Here is a 19,345-nt window from a genome sequence, read left to right as displayed (position 1 = left end):
AGGGACCCTTGGTCTCCCGCCTCAGCTGGAGAGGCGTCCCAATTGCCCTGCCAAGCCTCGAGGAGAATCCCGAGTTGTCCCTCGCAACTAGGCAGGAGTCCTGCCGTCGCTGAACAAACACGTGGGTGGAAGGGCCATCCCCGTCGTAACTCGAGAATATACCCCAGGTTCCCGCCGCAACTCGAGAAAAACCATGAGACTACCGCTTCGCCGCGAGATGAGGCCCGATTCCCCTGCACTGCGTGCAGAGCAATTCCGTGTTGCACATCACACATGAAAGGAGCCTTGATTTCCTTGATGGCACTCCAGAGAAACTCCAAGAACACTGTTTCAAGGCTAGAGGGATCCTGAGGTCACTGTAGCAACAGGAAAGAGCTCCATGGACCAAAAATCAACTCGAGATGAGAGGTTAGTCCCTGGCTTCGACTCCAGAGGAATACCACCTTACCACAAGCACCTCAAGAAGAGGCTTCTCTCAGCTCTAGGTATGTGAGAGGGACCCTGAGTTTGCGGCCACAAGTGGAATGGACACCGCAATGCTCTGACTCGAAATAAGGCCGGATATCCCTGCAGTGACTTGAATGCAGGCTCGTCTTGCATCTCCCAAGACGAAAGGATGTCTGAATCCCTTGTGGAGACCACAGAGAAAGACCTAGTTCCCCACCTCATCGCGACCGGATGCCTCACATCCTTTGAAAACTTCAGAGGTACGCGGAGATCAGTGCCTCCAAAGGAGACGATGCCTGACTCCTCGTGAAACTTGATTGGAGTCCCAGGATTCCTGTGGCACGTGGAAAGGGACCCTTGGTTTCCCGCCTCAGCTGGAGAGGCGTCCCAATTGCCCTGCCAAGCCTCGAGGAGAATCCCGAGTTGTCCCTCGCAACTAGGCAGGAGTCCTGACGTCGCTGAACAAACACGTGTGTGGAAGGGCCATCCCCGTCGTAACTCGAGAATATACCCCAGGTTCCCGCCGCAACTCGAGAAAAACCATGAGACTTCCCCCTCGCCGCGAGATGAGGCAAGATTCCCCTGCACTGTGTGCAGAGCAATTCCGTGTTGCACATCACACATGAAAGGAGCCTTGATTTCCTTGGTGGCACTCCAGAGAAACCCCAAGAACACTGTTTCAAGGCTAGAGGGATCCTGAGGTCACTGTAGCAACACGAAAGAGCTCCGTGGACCAAAAATCAACTCGAGATGAGAGGTTAGTTCCTGGCTTCGAGTCCAGAGGAATACCACCTTACCACAAGCACCTCAAGAGGACCTTCTCTCAGCTCTAGGTATGTGAGAGGGACCCTGAGTTGCGGCCTCAAGTGGAATGGACACCGCGATGCCCTGACTCGAAATAAAGCTGGATATCCCTGCAGTGACTTGAATGCAGGCTCGTCTTGCATTTCCCAAGACGAAAGGATGTCTGAATCCCCAGTGTAGACCACAGAGAAAGACCTAGTTCCCCACCTCATCGCGACCGGAGGCCTCACATCCTTTGAAAACTCCAGAGGTACGCGGAGATCAGTGCCTCCAAAGGAGACGATGCCTGACTCCTCGTGAAACTTTATAGGAGTCCCAGGATTCCTGTGGCACATGGAAAGGGACCCTTGGTCTCCCGCCTCAGCTGGAAAGACGTCCCAATTGCCCTGCCAAGCCTCGAGGAGAATCCCGAGTTGTCCCTCGCAACTAGGCAGGAGTCCTGACGTCGCTGAACAGACACGTGTGTGGAAGGGCCATTCCCGTCGTAACTCGAGAATACACGCCAGGTTCCCGCCGCAACTCGAGAGGAACCATGAGACTTCCCCCTCGCCGCGAGATGAGGCCCGATTCCCCTGCACTGCGTGCAGGGCAATTCCGTGGTGCACATCGCACATGAAAGGAGCCTTGATTTCCTTGATGGCACTCCAGAGAAACCCCAAGAACACTGTTTCAAGGCTAGAGGGATCCTGAGGTCACTGTAGCAACACGAAAGAGCTCCATGGACCAAAAATCAACTCTAGATAAGAGGTTAGTCCCTGGATTCGAATCCAGAGGAATACCACCTTACCACAAGCACCTGAAGACGAGGCTTCTCTCAGCTCTAGCTATGTGAGAGGGACCCTGAGTTTGCGGCCTCAAGTGGAATGGACACTGCGATGCCCTGACTCAAAATAAGGCCGGATATCCCTGCAGTGACTTGAATGCAGGCTCGTCTTGCATCTCCCAAGATGAAAGGATGTCTGAATCCCCTGTGGAGACCACAGAGAAAGACCTAGTTCCCCACCTCATCGCGACAGGGGGCCTCACATCCTTTGAAAACTCCAGAGGTATGCAGAGATCAGTGCCTCCAAAGGAGACGATGCCTGACTCCTCGTGAAACTTGATAGGAGTCCCAGGATTCCTGTGGCAGGTGGAAATGGACCCTTGGTCTCCCGCCTCATCTGGAGAGGCGTCCCAATTGCCCTGCCAAGCCTCGTGGAGAATCCCGAGTTGTCCCTCACAACTAGACAGGCGTCCTGACGTCGCTGTACAAAAACGTGGGTGGAAGGGCCATCCCCGTCGAACTCGAAAATATACCCCAGGTTCCCACCGCAACTCGAGAAAAACCATGAGACTTCCCCCTCGCCGGAAAATGAGGCCCGATTCCCCTGCACTGCGTGCAGAGCAATTCCGTGTTGCACATCACACATGAAAGGAGCCTTGATTTCCTTGATGGCACTCCAGAGAAACCCCAAGAACACTGTTTCAAGGCTAGAGGGATCCTGAGGTCACTGTAGCAACACGAAAGAGCTCCGTGGCCCAAAAATCAACTCGAGATGAGAGGTTAGTTCCTGGCTTCGACTCCAGAGGAATACCACCTTACCACAAGCACCTCAAGAGGAGGCTTCTCTCAGCTTTAGGTATGTGAGAGGGACCCTGATTTTGCGGCCTCAAGTGGAATGGACACTGCGATGCCCTGACGCGAAATAAGGCCGGATACCCCTGCAGTGACTTGAATGCAGGCTCGTCTTGCATCTCCCAAGATGAAAGGATGTCTGAATCCCCTGTGGAGACCACAGAGAAAGACCTAGTTCCACACCTCATGGCGACCGGAGGCCTCACATCCTTTGGAAACTCCAGAGGTATGCGGAGATCAGTTCCTCCAAAGGAGACGATGCCTGACTCCTCGTGAAACTTGACAGGAGTCCCAGGATTCCTGTGGCACGTGGAAAGGGACCCTTGGTGTACCGCCTCAGCTGGAGAGGCGTCCCAATTGCCCTGCCAAGCCTCGAGGAGAATCCCGAGTTGTCCCTCGCAACTAGGCAGGAGTCCTGACGTCGCTGAACAAACACGTGGGTGGAAGGGCCATCCCCGTCGTAACTCGAGAATATACCCCAGGTTCCCACCGCAACTCGAGAAAAACCATGAGACTTCCCCTCGCCGCGAGATGAGGCCCGATTCCCCTGCACTGCGTGCAGAGCAATTCCGTGTTGCACATCACACTTGAAAGGAGCCTTGATTTCCATGATGGCACTCCAGAGAAACCCCAAGAACACTGTTTCAAGGCTAGAGGGATCCTGAGGTCACTGTAGCAACACGAAAGAGCTCCGTGGACCAAAAATCAACTCGAGATGAGAGGTTAGTCCCTGGCTTCGACTCCAGAGGAATACCACCTTACCACAAGCACCTCAAGAGGAGGCTTCTCTCAGCTCTAGCTATATGAGAGGGACCCTGAGTTTGCGGCCTCAAGTGGAATGGAAACTGCGATGCCCTGACGCGAAATAAGGCCGGATATCCCTGCAGTAACTTGAATGCAGGCTCGTCTTGCATCTCCCAAGACGAAAGGATGTCTGAATACCCTGTGGAGACCACAGAGAAAGACCTAGTTCCCAACCTCATCGCGACCGGAGGCCTCACATCCTTTGAAAACTCCAGAGGTACGCGGAGATCAGTGCCTCCAAATGAGACGATGCCTGACTCCTCGTAAAACTTGATTGGAGTCCCAGGATTCCTGTGGCACGTGGAAAGGGACCCTTGGTCTCCCGCCTCAGCTGGAGAGGCGTCCCAATTGCCCTGCCAAGCCTCGAGGAGAATCCCGAGTTGTCCCTCGCAACTAGGCAGGAGTCCTGACGTCGCTGAACAAACACGTGGGTGGAAGGGCCATCCTCGTCGTAACTCGAGAATATACCCCAGGTTCCCGCCGCAACTCGAGAAAAACCATGAGACTTCCCATTCGCCGCGAGATGAGGCCCGATTCCCCTGCACTGCGTGCAGAGCAATTCCGTGTTGCACATCACACATGAAAGGAGCCTTGATTTCCTTGATGGCACTCCAGAGAAACCCCAAGAACACTGTTTCAAGGCTAGAGGGATCCTGAGGTCACTGTAGCAACACGAAAGAGCTCCAAGGACCAAAAATCAACTTGAGATGAGAGGTTAGTTCCTGGCTTCGACTCCAGAGGAATACCACCTTACCACAAGCACCTCAAGAGGAGGCTTCTCTCAGCTTTAGGTATGTGAGAGGGACCCTGATTTTGCGGCCTCAAGTGGAATGGACACTGCGATGCCCTGACGCGAAATAAGGCCGGATATCCCTGCAGTGACTTGAATGCAGGCTCGTCTTGCATCTCCCAAGATGAAAGGATGTCTGAATCCCCTGTGAAGACCACAGAGAAAGACCTAGTTCCACACCTCATGGCGACCGGAGGCCTCACATCCTTTGAAAACTCCAGAAGTACGCGGAGATCAGTGCCTCCAAAGGAGACGATGCCTGACTCCTCGTGAAACTTGACAGGAGTCCCAGGATTCCTGTGGCACGTGGAAAGGGACCCTTGGTTTCCCGCCTCAGCTGGAGAGGCGTCCCAATTGCCCTGCCAAGCCTCGAGGAGAATCCCGAGTTGTCCCTCGCAACTAGGCAGGAGTCCTGACGTCGCTGAACAAACACGTGGGTGGAAGGGCCATCCCCGTCGTAACTCGAGAATATACCCCAGGTTCCCGCCGCAACTCGAGAAAAACCATGAGACTTCCCCTCGCCGCGAGATGAGGCCCGATTCCCCTGCACTGCGTGCAGAGCAATTCCGTGTTGCACATCACACATGAAAGGAGCCTTGATTTCCATGATGGCACTCCAGAGAAACCCCAAGAACACTGTTTCAAGGCTAGAGATATCCTGAGGTCACTGTAGCAACACGAAAGATCTCCGTGGACCAAAAATAAACTCGAGATGAGAGGTTAGTCCCTGGCTTCGAATCCAGATGAATACCACCTTACCACAAGCACCTCAAGAGGAGGCATCTCTCAGCTCTAGCTATGTGAGAGGGACCCTGAGTTTGCGGCCTCAAGTGGAATGGACACTGCGATGCCCTGGCTCGAAATAAGGCCGGATATCCCTGCAGTGACTTGAATGCAGGCTCGTCTTGCATCTCCCAAGATGAAAGGATGTCTGAATCCCCTGTGGAGACCACAGAGAAAGACCTAGTTCCACACCTCATGGCGACCGGAGGCCTCACATCCTTTGAAAACTCCAGAGGTACGCGGAGATCAGTGCCTCCAAAGGAGACGATGCCTGACTCCTCGTGAAACTTGATAGGAGTCCCAGGATTCCTGTGGCACGTGGAAAGGGAACCTTGGTCTCCCGCCTCAGCTGGAGACGCGTCCCAATTGCCCTGCCAAGCCTCGAGGAGAATCCCGAGTTGTCCCTCGCAACTAGGCAAGAGTCCTGACGTCGCTGAACAAACACGTGGGTGGAAGGGCCATCCCCGTCGTAACTCGAGAATATACCCCAGGTTCCCACCGCAACTCGAGAAAAACCATGAGACTTCCCATTCGCCGTGAGATGAGGCCCGATTCCCCTGCACTGCGTGCAGAGCAATTCCGTGTTGCACATCACACATGAAAGGAGCCTTGATTTCCTTGATGGCACTCCAGAGAAACCCCAAGAACACTGTTTCAAGGCTAGAGGGATCCTGAGGTCACTGTAGCAACACGAAAGAGCTCCGTGGCCCAAAAATCAACTCGAGATGAGAGGTTAGTTCCTGGCTTCGACTCCAGAGGAATACCACCTTACCACAAGCACCTCAAGACGAGGCTTCTCTCAGCTCTAGGTATGTGAGAGGGACCCTGATTTTGCGGCCTCAAGTGGAATGGACACTGCGATGCCCTGACGCGAAATAAGGCCGGATATCCCTGCAGTGACTTGAATGCAGGCTCGTCTTGCATCTCCCAAGATGAAAGGATGTCTGAATCCCCTGTGGAGACCACAGAGAAAGACCTAGTTCCCCACCTCATGGCGACCGGAGGCCTCACATCCTTTGTAAACTCCAGAGGTACGCGGAGATCCTTGCCTCCAAAGGAAAGGATGCCTGACTCCTCGTCAAACTTGATAGGAGTCCCAGGTTTCCTGTGGCACGTGGAAAGGGACCGTTGGTCTCCCCCCTCAGCTGGAGAGGCGTCCCAATTGCCCTGCCAAGCCTCGAGGAGAATCCCGAGTTGTCCCTCGCAAATAGGCAGGAGTCCTGACGTCGCTGAACAAACACGTGTGTGGAAGGGCCATCCCCGTCGTAACTCGAAAATATACCCCAGGTTCCCGCCGCAACTCGAGAAAAACCATGAGACTTCCCCCTCGCCACGAGATGAGGCCCGATTCCCCTGCACTGCGTGCAGAGCAATTCCGTGTTGCACATCACACATGAAAGGAGCCTTGATTTCCTTGATGGCACTCCAGAGAAACCCCAAGAACACTGTTTCAAGGCTAGAGGGATCCTGAGGTCACTGTAGCAACACGAAAGAGCTCCGTGGCCCAAAAATCAACTCGAGATGAGAGGTTAGTTCCTGGCTTCGACTCCAGAGGAATACCACCTTACCACAAGCACCTCAAGACGAGGCTTCTCTCAGCTCTAGGTATGTGAGAGGGACCCTGATTTTGCGGCCTCAAGTGGAATGGACACTGCGATGCCCTGACGCGAAATAAGGCCGGATATCCCTGCAGTGACTTGAATGCAGGCTCGTCTTGCATCTCCCAAGATGAAAGGATGTCAGAATCCCCTGTGGAGACCACAGAGAAAGACCTAGTTCCACACATCATCGCGACCAGAGGCCTCACATCCTTTGAAAACTCCAGAGGTACGCGGAGATCAGTGCCTCCAAATGAGACGATGCCTGACTCCTCGTAAAACTTGATTGGAGTCCCAGGATTCCTGTGGCACGTGGAAAGGGACCCTTGGTCTCCCGCCTCAGCTGGAGAGGCGTCCCAATTGCCCTGCCAAGCCTCGAGGAGAATCCCGAGTTGTCCCTCGCAACTAGGCAGGAGTCCTGACGTCGCTGAACAAACACGTGGGTGGAAGGGCCATCCCCGTCGTAACTCGAGAATATACCCCAGGTTCCCGCCGCAACTCGAGAAAAACCATGAGACTTCCCATTCGCCGCGAGATGAGGCCCGATTCCCCTGCACTGCGTGCAGAGCAATTCCGTGTTGCACATCACACTTGAAAGGAGCCTTGATTAACTTGATGGCACTCCAGAGAAACCCCAAGAACACTGTTTCAAGGCTAGCGGGATCCTGAGGTCACTGTAGCAACATGAAAGAGCTCCGTGGACCAAAAATCAACTCGAAATGAAAGGTTAGTCCCTGGCTTCGACTCCAGAGGAATACCACCTTACCACAAGCACCTCACGAGAAGGCTTCTCTCAGCTCTAGGTATGTGAGACGGACCCTGAGTTTGCCGCCTCAAGTGGAATGGACACCGCGATGCCATGACTCGAAATAAGGCCGGATATCCCTGCAGTGACTTGAATGCAGGCTCGTCTTGCATCTCCCAAGACGAAAGGATGTCTGAATCCCCTGTGGAGACCACAGAGAAAGACCTAGTTCCCCACTTCATCGCGACCGGAGGCCTCACATCCTTTGAAAACTCCAGAGGTACGCAGAGATCAGTGCCTCCAAAGGAGACCATGCCTGACTCCTCGTGAAACTTGATAGGAGTCCCAGGATTCCTGTGGCACGTGGAAAGGGACCCTTGGTCTCCCGCCTCAGCTGGAGAGGCGTCCCAATTGCCCTGCCAAGCCTCGAGGAGAATTCCGAGTTGTCCCTCGCAACTAGGCAGGAGTCCTGACATCGCTGAACAAACACGTGGTTAGAAGGGCCATCCCCGTCATAACTCGAAAATATACCCCAGGTTCCCGCCGCAACTCCAGAAAAACCATGAGACTTCCCCCTCGCTGTGATATGAGGCCCGATTCCCCTGCACTGCGTAAAGAGCAATTCCGTGTTGCACATCATACATGAAAGGAGCCTTGATTTCCTTGATGACACTCCAGAAAAACCCCAAGAACACTGTTTCAAGGCTAGCGGGATCCTGAGGTTACTGTAGCAACACGAAAGAGCTCCGTGGACCAAAAATCACCTGGAGATGAGAGGTTAGTCCCTGGCTTCGACTCCAGAGGAATACCAACTTACCACAAGCTCATCAAGAGGAGGCTTCTCTCAGCTCTAGGTATGTGAGAGGGACCCTGAGTTTGCGGCCTCAAGTGGAATGGACACCGCGATGCCCTGACTCAAAATAAGGCCGGATATCCCTGCAGTGACTTCAATGCAGGCTCGTCTTGCATCTCCCAAGACGAAAGGATGTCTGAATCCCCTGTGGAGACCACAGAGAAAGACCTAGTTCCCACCTCATGGCGACCGGAGGCCTCACATCCTTTGTAAACTCCAGAGGTACGCGGAGATCCTTGCCTCCAAAGGAAAGGATGCCTGACTCCTCGTCAAACTTGATAGGAGTCCCAGGTTTCCTGTGGCACGTGGAAAGGGACCCTTGGTCTCCCCCCTCAGCTGGAGAGGCGTCCCAATTGCCCTGCCAAGCCTCGAGGAGAATCCCGAGTTGTCCCTCGCAAATAGGCAGGAGTCCTGACGTCGCTGAACAAACACGTGTGTGGAAGGGACATCCCCGTCGTAACTCGAGAATATACCCCAGGTTCCCGCCGCAACTCGAGAAAAACCATGAGACTTCCCCCTCGCCGCGAGATGAGGCCCGATTCCCCTGCACTGCGTGCAGAACAATTCCGTGTTGCACATCACACATGAAAGGAGCCTTGATTTCCTTGATGGCACTCCAGAGAAACCCCAAGAACACTGTTTCAAGGCTAGAGGGATCCTGAGGTCACTGTAGCCACACGAAAGAGTTCTGTGGACCAAAAATCAACTTGAGATGAGAAGTTAGTCCCTGGCTTCGACTCCAGAGGAAACCACCTTACCACAAGCACCTCAAGCGGAGGCTTCTCTCAGCTCTAGGTATGTGAGAGGGACCCTGAGTTTGCGGCCTCAAATGGAATGGACACTGCGATTCTCTGACGGGAAATAACGCCGGATATCCCTGCAGTGACTTGAATGCAGGCTCGTCTTCCATCTCCCAAGACAAAAGGATGTCTGAATCCCCTGTGGAGACCACTGAGAAAGACCTAGTTCCCCACCTCATGGCGACCGGAAGCCTCACATCCTTTGAAAACTCCAGAGGTACGCGGAGATCAGTGCCTCCAAAGGAGACGATGCCTGACTCCTCGTGAAACTTGATAGGAGTCCCAGGATTCCTGTGGCAACTGGAAAGGGACCCTTGGTATCCCGCCTCAGCTGGAGAGGCGTCCCAATTGCCCTGCCAAGCCTCGAGGAGAATCCCGAGTTGTCCCTCGCAACTAGGCAGGAGTCCTGCCGTCGCTGAACAAACACGTGTGTGGAAGGGCCATCCCCGTCGTAACTCGAGAATATACCCCAGGTTCCCGCCGCAACTCGAGAAAAACCATGAGACTTCCCCCTCGCCGCGAGATGAGGCCCGATTCCCCTGCACTGTGGGGAGAGCAATTCCGTGTTGCACATCACACATGAAAGGAGCCTTGATTTCCTTGATGGCACTCCAGAGAAACCTCAAGAACACTGTTTCAAGGCTAGAGGGATCCTGAGGTCACTGTAGCAACACGAAAGAGCTCGGTGGACCACAAATCAACTGGAGATGAGAGGTTAGTCCCTGGCTTCGACTCCAGAGGAATAACACCTTACCACAAGCACCTCAAGAGGACGCTTCTCTCAGCTCTAGGTATGTGAGAGGGACCCTGAGTTTGCGGCCACACATTGAATGGACACCGCGATGCCCTGACTCGAAATAATACCGGATATCCCTGCAGTGACTTGAATGCAGGCTCGTCTTGCATCTCCCAAGACGAAAGGATGTCTGAATCCCCTGTGGAGACCACAGAGAAAGACATAGTTCCCCACCTCATCGCGACCGGAGGCCTCACATCCTTTGAAAACTCCAGAGGTACGCGGAGATCAGTGCCTCCAAAGGAGACGATGCCTGACTCCTCTTGAAACTTGATAGGACTCCCAGGATTCCTGTGCACGTGGAAAGGGACCCTTGGTCTCCCGCCTCAGCTGGAGAGGTGTCCCAATTGCCCTGCCAAGCCTCGAGGAGAATCCCGAGTTGTCCCTCGCAACTAGGCAGGAGTCCTGCCGTCGCTGAACAAACACGTGGGTGGAAGGGCCATCCCCATCGTAACTCGAGAATATACCCCAGGTTCCCGCCGCAACTCGAGAAAAACCATGAGACTTCCCCCTCGCTGCGAGATGAGGCCCGATTCCCCTGCACTGCGTGCAGAGCAATTCCGTGTTGCACATCACAGATGAAAGGAGCCTTGATTTCCTTGATGGCACTCCAGAGAAACCCCAAGAACACTGTTTCAAGGTTAGAGGGATCCTGAGGTCACTGTAGCAACACGAAAGAGCTCCATGGACCAAAAATCAACTCGAGATGAGAGGTTAGTCCCTAGCTTCGACTCCAGAGGAATACCACCTTACCACAAGCACTTCAAGAGGAGGCTTCTCTCAGCTCTAGGTATGTGTGAGGGACCCTGAGTTTGCAGCCTCAAGTGGAATGGACACCGCGATGCCCTGACTCGAAATAACGCCGGATATCCCTGCAGTGACTAGAATGCAGGCTCGTCTTGCATCTCCCAAGATGAAAGGATGTCTGAATCCCCTGTGGAGACCACAGAGAAAGACCTAGTTCCCCACCTCATCGCGACCAAAGGCCTCACATCCTTTGAAAACTCCAGAGGTACGCGGAGATCAGTGCCTCCAAAGGAGACGATGCCTGACTCCTCGTGAAACTTGATAGGAGTCCCAGGATTCCTGTGGTACGTGGAAAGGGACCCTTGGTCTCCCGCCTCAGCTGGAGAGGCGTCCAAATTGCCCTGCCAAGCCTCGAGGAGAATCCCGAGTTGTGCCTCGCAATTAGGCGGGAGTCCTGACGTCGCTGAACAAACACGTGGTTGGAAGGGCCATCCCCGTTGTAACTCGAGAATATACCCCAGGTTCCCGCCGCAACTCGAGAAAAACAATGAGACTTCCCCCTCGCCGCGAGATGAGGCCCGATTCCCCTGCACTGCGTGCAGAGCAATTCCGTGTTGCACATCACACATGAAAGGAGGCTTGATTTTCTTGATGGCACTCCAGAGAAACCCCAAGAACACTGTTTCAAGGCTAGCGGGATCCTGAGGTCACTGTAGCCACAAGAAAGAGCTCCGTGGACCAAAAATCACCTCGAGTTGAGAGGTTAGTCCCTGGCTTCGACTCCAGAGGAATACCACCTTTCACAAGTACCTCAAGAGGAGGCTTCTCTCAGCTATAGCGATGTGAGAGGGACCCTGAGTTTGCGGCCTCAAGTGGAATGGACACCGCGATGCCCTGGCTTGAAATAAGGCCGGATATCCCTGCAGTGACTTGAATGCAGGCTCGTCTTTCATCTCCCAAGACGAAAGGATGTCTGAATCCCCTGTGGAGACCACAGAGAAAGACCTAGTTCCCCACCTCTTCGCGACCGGAGGCCTCACATCCTTTGAAAACTCCAGAGGTACGCGGAGATCAGTGCCTCCAAAGGAGACGATGCCTGACTCCTCGTGAAACTTGATAGGAGTCCCAGGATTCCTGTGGCACGTGGAAAGGGACCCTTGGTGTCCCGCCTCAGCTGGAGAGGCGTCCCAATTGCCCTGCCAAGCCTCGAGGAGAATCCCGAGTTGTCCCTCGCAACTAGGCAGGAGTCCTGCCGTCGCTGAACAATCACGTGGGTGGAAGGGCCATCCCTGTCGTAACTCGAGAATAGACCCCAGGTTCCTGCCACAACTCGAGAAAAACCATGAGACTTCCCCCTCGCCGCGAGATGAGGCCCGATTTCCCTGCACTGCATGCAGAGCAATTCCGTGTTGCACATCACACATGAAAGGAGCATTGATTTCCTTGGTGGCACTCCAGAGAAAACCCAAGAACACTGTTTCAAGGCTAGAGGGATCCTGAGGTCACTGTAGGAACATGAAAGAGCTCCGTGGACCAAAAATCAACTCGAGATGAGAGGTTAGTCCCTAGCTTCGACTCCAGAGGAATACCACCTTACCACAAGCACCTCAAGAGGAGGCTTCTCTCAGCTCTAGGTATGTGAGAGGGACCCTGAGTTTGCGGCCTCAAGTGGAATGGACACCGCGATGCCCTGACTCGAAATAAGGCTGGATATCCCTGCAGTGACTTGAATGCAGGCTCGTCTTGCATCTCCCAAGACGAAAGGATGTCTGAATCCCCTGTGTAGACCACAGAGAAAGACCTAGTTCCCCACCTCATCGCGACCGGAGGCTTCACATCCTTTGAAAACTCCAGAGGTACGCGGAGATCAGTGCCTCCAAAGGAGACGATGCCTGACTCCTCGTGAAACTTGATAGGAGTCCCAGGATTCCTGTGGCACGTGGAAAGGAACCCTTGGTCTCCCGCCTCAGCTGGAGAGGCGTCCCAATTGCCCTGCCAAGCCTCGAGGAGAATCCCGAGTTGTCCCTCGCAACTAGGCAGGAGTCCTGCCGTCGCTGAACAAACACGTGTGTGGAAGGGCCATTCCCGTCGTAACTCGAGAATATACACCAGGTTCCCGCCGCAACTCGAGAAAAACCATGAGACTTCACCCTCGCCACGAGATGAGGCCCCATTCCCCTGCACTGCGTGCAGAGCAATTCCGTGTTGCACATCACACATGAAAGGAGCTTTGATTTCCTTGGTGGCACTCCAGAGAAACCCCAAGAACACTGTTTCAAGGCTAGAGGGATCCTGAGGTCACTGTAGTAACACGAAAGAGCTCCATGGACCAAAAATCAACTCGAGATGAGAGGTTAGTTCCTGGCTTCGACTCCAGAGGAATACCACCTTACCACAAGCACCTCAAGAAGAGGCTGCTCTCAGCTCTAGGTATGTGAGAGGGACCCTGAGTTTGCGGCCTCAAGTGGAATGGACACCGCAATGCCCTGACTCGAAATAAGGCCGGATATCCCTGCAGTGACTTGAATGCAGGCTCGTCTTGCATCTCCCAAGACGAAAAGATGTCTGAATCCCTTGTGGAGACCACAGAGAAAGACCTAGTTCCCCACCTCATCGCGACCGGATGCATCACATCCTTTGAAAACTTCAGAGGTACGCGGAGATCAGTGCCTCCAAAGGAGACGATGCCTGACTCCTCGTGAAATTTGATAGGAGTCCCAGGATTCCTGTGCACGTGGAAAGGGACCCTTGGTCTCCCGCCTCAGCTGGAGAGGCGTCCCAATTGCCCTGCCAAGCCTCGAGGAGAATCCCGAGTTGTCCCTCGCAACTAGGCAGGAGTCCTGCCGTCGCTGAACAAACACGTGGGTGGAAGGGCCATCCCCGTCGTAACTCGAGAATATACCCCAGGTTCCCGCCGCAACTCGAGAAAAACCATGAGACTACCGCTTCGCCGCGAGATGAGGCCCGATTCCCCTGCACTGCGTGCAGAGCAATTCCGTGTTGCACATCACACATGAAAGGAGCCTTGATTTCCTTGATGGCACTCCAGAGAAACCCCAAGAACACTGTTTCCAGGCTAGAGGGATCCTGAGGTCACTGTAGCAACAGGAAAGAGCTCCATGGACCAAAAATCAACTCGAGATGAGAGGTTAGTCCCTGGCTTCGACTCCAGAGGAATACCACCTTACCACAAGCACCTCAAGAAGAGGCTTCTCTCAGCTCTAGGTATGTGAGAGGGACCCTGAGTTTGCGGCCACAAGTGGAATGGACACCGCAATGCTCTGACTCGAAATAAGGCCGGATATCCCTGCAGTGACTTGAATGCAGGCTCGTCTTGCATCTCCCAAGACGAAAGGATGTCTGAATCCCTTGTGGAGACCACAGAGAAAGACCTAGTTCCCCACCTCATCGCGACCGGATGCCTCACATCCTTTGAAAACTTCAGAGGTACGCGTAGATCAGTGCCTCCAAAGGAGACGATGCCTGACTCCTCGTGAAACTTGATGGGAGTCCCAGGGTTCCAGTGGCACGTGGAAAGGGACCCTTGGTCTCCCGCCTCAGCTGGAGAGGCGTCCCAATTGCCCTGCCAAGCCTCGAGGAGAATCCCGAGTTGTCCCTCCCAACTAGGCAGCAGTCCTGACGTCGCTGAACAAACACGTGTGTGGAAGGGACATCCCCATCATAACTCGAGAATATAACCCAGGTTCCCGCCGGAACTCGAGAAAAACCATGAGACTTCCCCCTCGCCGTGAGATGAGGCCCGATTCCCCTGCACTGCGTGCAGAGCAATTCCGTGTTCCACATCACACATGAAAGGAGCCTTGATTTCCTTGGTGGCACTCCAGAGAAACCCCAAGAACACTGTTTCAAGGCTAGAGGGATCCTGAGGTCAATTTAGCAACACGAAAGAGCTCCGTGGACCACAAATCAACTCGAGATGAGAGGTTAGTTCCTGGCTTCGACTCCAGAGGAATACCACCTTACCACAAGCACCTCAAGAGGACCTTCTCTCAGCTCTAGGTATGTGAGAGGGACCCTGAGTTGCGGCCTCAAGTGGAATGGACACCGCGATGCCCTGACTCGAAATAAAGCTGGATATCCCTGCAGTGACTTGAATGCAGGCTCGTCTTGCATTTCCCAAGACGAAAGGATGTCTGAATCCCCAGAGTAGACCACAGAGAAAGACCTAGTTCCCCACCTCATCGCGACCGGAGGCCTCACATCCTTTGAAAACTCCAGAGGTACGCGGAGATCAGTGCCTCCAAAGGAGACGATGCCTGACTCCTCGTGAAACTTTATAGGAGTCCCAGGATTCCTGTGGCACATGGAAAGGGACCCTTGGTCTCCCGCCTCAGCTGGAAAGACGTCCCAATTGCCCTGCCAAGCCTCGAGGAGAATCCCGAGTTGTCCCTCGCAACTAGGCAGGAGTCCTGACGTCGCTGAACAGACACGTGTGTGGAAGGGCCATTCCCGTCGTAACTCGAGAATACACGCCAGGTTCCCGCCGCAACTCGAGAGGAACCATGAGACTTCCCCCTCGCCGCGAGATGAGGCCCGATTCCCCTGCACTGCGTGCAGAGCAATTCCGTGGTGCACATCGCACATGAAAGGAGCCTTGATTTCCTTGATGGCACTCCAGAGAAACCCCAAGAACACTGTTTCAAGGCTAGAGGGATCCTGAAGTCACTGTAGCAACACGAAAGAGCTCCATGGACCAAAAATCAACTCGAGATGAGAGGTTAGTCCCTGGTTTCGACTCCAGAGGAATACCACCTTACCACAAGCACCTCAAGAGGAGGCTTCTCTCAGCTCTAAGTATGTGAGAGGGACCCTGAGTTTGCGGCCTCAAGTGGAATGGACACCGCGATGCCCTGACTCGAAATAAGGCCGGATATCCCTGCAGTGACTTGAATGCAGGCTCGTCTTGCATCTCCCAAGACGAAAGGATGTCTGAATCCCCTGTGGAGACCACAGAGAAAGACCTACTTCCCCACCTCATCGCGACCGGATGCCTCACATCCTTTGAAAACTTCAGAGGTACGCGGAGATCAGTGCCTCCAAAGGAGACGATGCCTGACTCCTCGTGAAACTTGATAGGAGTCCCAGGATTCCTGTTCACGTGGAAAGGGACCCTTGGTCTCCCGCCTCAGCTGGAGAGGCGTCCCAATTGCCCTGCCAAGCCTCGAGGAGAATCCCGAGTTGTCCCTCGCAACTAGGCAGGAGTCCTGCCGTCGCTGAACAAACACGTGTGTGGAAGGGCCATCCCCATCGTAACTCGAGAATATACCACAGGTTCCCGCCGCAACTCGAGAAAAACCATGAGACTTCCCCCTCGCTGCGAGATGAGGTCCGATTCCCCTGCACTGCGTGCAGAGCAATTCCGTCTTGCACATCACAGATGAAAGGAGCCTTGATTTCCTTGATGGCACTCCAGAGAACCCCAAGAACACTGTTTCAAGGTTAGAGGGATCCTGAGGTCACTGTAGCAACACGAAAGAGCTCCATGGACCAAAAATCAACTCGAGATGAGAGGTTAGTCCCTGGCTTCGACTTCAGAGGAATACCACCTTACCACAAGCACTTCAAGAGGAGGCTTCTCTCAGCTCTAGGTATGTGTGAGGGACCCTGAGTTTGCAGCCTCAAGTGGAATGGACACCACGATGCCCTGACTCGAAATAAGGCCGGATATCCCTGCAGTGACTTGAATGCAGGCTCGTCTTGCATCTCCCAAGATGAAAGGATGTCTGAATCCCCTGTGGAGACCACAGAGAAAGACCTAGTTCCCCACCTCATCGCGACCAGAGGCCTCACATCCTTTGAAAACTCCAGAGGTACGCGGAGATCAGTGCCTCCAAAGGAGACGATGCCTGACTCCTCGTGAAACTTGATAGGAGTCCCAGGATTCCTGTGGCACGTGGAAAGGGACACTTGGTCTCCCGCCTCAGCTGGAGAGGCATCCCAATTGCCCTGCCAAGCCTCGAGGAGAATCCCGATTTGTCCCTCGCAACTAGGCAGGAGTCCTGACGTCGCTGAACAAACACGTGGTTGGAAGGGCCATCCCCGTCGTAACTCGAGAATATACCCCAGGTTCCCGCTGCAACTCGAGAAAAACCATGAGACTTCCCCCTCGCCGCGATATGAGGCCCGATTCCCCTGCATTGCGTGCAGAGCAATTCCGTGTTGCACATCACACATGAAAGGAGGCTTGATTTCCTTGATGGCACTCCAGAGAAACCCCAAGAACACTGTTTCAAGGCTGGCGGGATCCTGAGGTCACTGTAGCAACACGAAAGAGCTCCGTGGACCAAAAATCAACTCGAGATGAGAGGTTAGTCCATGGCTTCGACTCCAGAGGAATACCACCTTACCACAAGCACCTCAAGAGTAGGCTTCTCTCAGCTCTAGGTATGTGAGAGGGACCCTGAGTTTGCGGCCTCAAGTGGAATGGACACTGCGATGCCCTGGCTCGAAATAAGGCCGGATATCCCTGCAGTGACTTGAATGCAGGCTCGTCTTGCATCTCCCAAGATGAAAGGATGACTGAATCCCCTGTGGAGACCACAGAGAAAGACCTAGTTCCCCACCTCATCGCGAGCGGAGGCCTCACATCCTTTGAAAACTCCAGAGGTACACGGAGATCAGTGCCTCCAAAGGAGACGATGCCTGACTCCTCGTGAAACTTGATAGGAGTCCCAGGATTCCTGTGGACGTGAATAGGGACCCTTGGTCTCCCGCCTCAGCTGGAGAGGCGTCCCAATTGCCCTGCCAAGCCTCGAGGAGAATCCCGAGTTGTCCCTCGCAACTAGGCAGGAGTCCTGATGTCGCTGAACAAACACGTGGTTGAAAGGGCCATCCCCGTCGTAACTCGAGAATATACCCCAGGTTCCCGCCGCAACTCGAGAAAAACCATGAGACTTTCCCCTCGCCGCGAGATGAGGCCCGATTCCCCTGCACTGCGTGCAGAGCAATTCCGTGTTGCACATCACACATGAAAGGAGCCTTGATTTCCTTGGTGGCACTCCAGAGAAACCCCAAGAACACTGTTTCAAGGCTAGAGGGATCCTGAGGTCAATGTAGCAACACGAAAGAGCTCCGTGGACCAAAAATCAACTCGAGATGAGAGGTTAGTCCCTGGCTTCGACTCCAGAGGAATACCACCTTACCACAAGCACCTCAAGAGGAGGCTTCTCTCAGCTCTAGGTATGTGAGAGGGACCCTGAGTTTGCGGCCTCAAGTGGAATGGACACCGCGATGCCCTGACTCGAAATAAGGCCGGATATCCCTGAAGTGACTTGAATGTAGGCTCGTCTTGCATCTCCCAAGACGAAAGGATGTCTGAATCCCCTGTGTAGACCACAGAGAAAGACATAGTTCCCCACCTCATCGGGACCGGAGGCCTCACATCCTTTGAAAATTCCAGAGGTACGCGGAGATCAGTGCCTCCAAAAGAGACGATGCCTGACTCCTTGTGAAACTTGATAGGACTCCCAGGATTCCTGTGGCACGTGGAAAGGGACACTTGGTCTCCCGCCTCAGCTGGAGAGGCGTCCCAATTGCGCTGCCAAGCCTCGAGGAGAATCCCGAGATTTCCCTCGCAACTAGGCAGGAGTACTCACTTGGCTGAACAAACACGTGTGTGGAAAGGCCATCCCCGTCGTAAATCGAGAATATACCCCAGGTTCCCGCCGCAACTCGAGAAAAACCATGAGACTTCCCCCTCGCCGCAAAATGAGCCCCGATTCCCCTTCACTGCGTGCAGACCAATTCCGAGTTGCACATCACACATGAAAGGAGCCTTGATTTCCTTGATGGCACTCCAGAGAAACCCCAAGAACACTGTTTCAAGGCTAGAGGGAAACTGAGGTCACTGTAGCAACACCAAAAAGCTCCGTGGACCAAGAATCAACTGGAGATGAGAGGTTAGTCCCTGGCTTCGACTCCAGAGGAATACCACCTTACCACAAGCACCTCAAGAGGAGGCTTCTCTCAGCTCTAGGTATGTGAGAGGGACCCTGATTTTGCGGACTCAAGTGGAATGGACACCGCGATGCCCTGACTCGATATAAGGCCGGATATCCCTGCAGTGACTTGAATGCAGGCTCGTCTTGCATCTCCCAAGACGAAAGGATGTCTGAATCCCCTGTGGAGACCACAGAGAAAGACCTAGTTCCCCACCTCATCGCGACCGGAGGCCTCACATCCTTTGAAAACTCCAGAGGTACGCGGAGATCAGTGCCTCCAAAGGAGACGATGCCTGACTCCTCGTGAAACTTTATAGGAGTCCCAGGATTCCTGTGGCACGTGGAAAGGGACCCTTGTTCTCCCGCCGCAGCTGGAGAGGCGTCCCAATTGCCCTGCCAAGCCTCGAGGAGAATCCCGAGTTGTCCCTCGCAACTAGGCAGGAGTCCTGACGTCGCTGAACAAACACGTGGTTGGAAGGGCCATCCCCGTCGAAACTCGAGAATATACCCCAGGTTCCCGCCGCAACTCGAGAAAAACCATGAGACTTCCCCCTCGCCGAGAGATGAGGCCCGATTCCCCTGCACTGCGTGCAGAGCAATTC

The sequence above is a fragment of the Cervus elaphus genome, chromosome 10 (genome assembly GCF_910594005.1).
Source record: "Cervus elaphus chromosome 10, mCerEla1.1, whole genome shotgun sequence".
Lineage (NCBI taxonomy): Eukaryota > Metazoa > Chordata > Mammalia > Artiodactyla > Cervidae > Cervus > Cervus elaphus.
Note: the sequence above shows the minus strand (reverse complement) of the source record.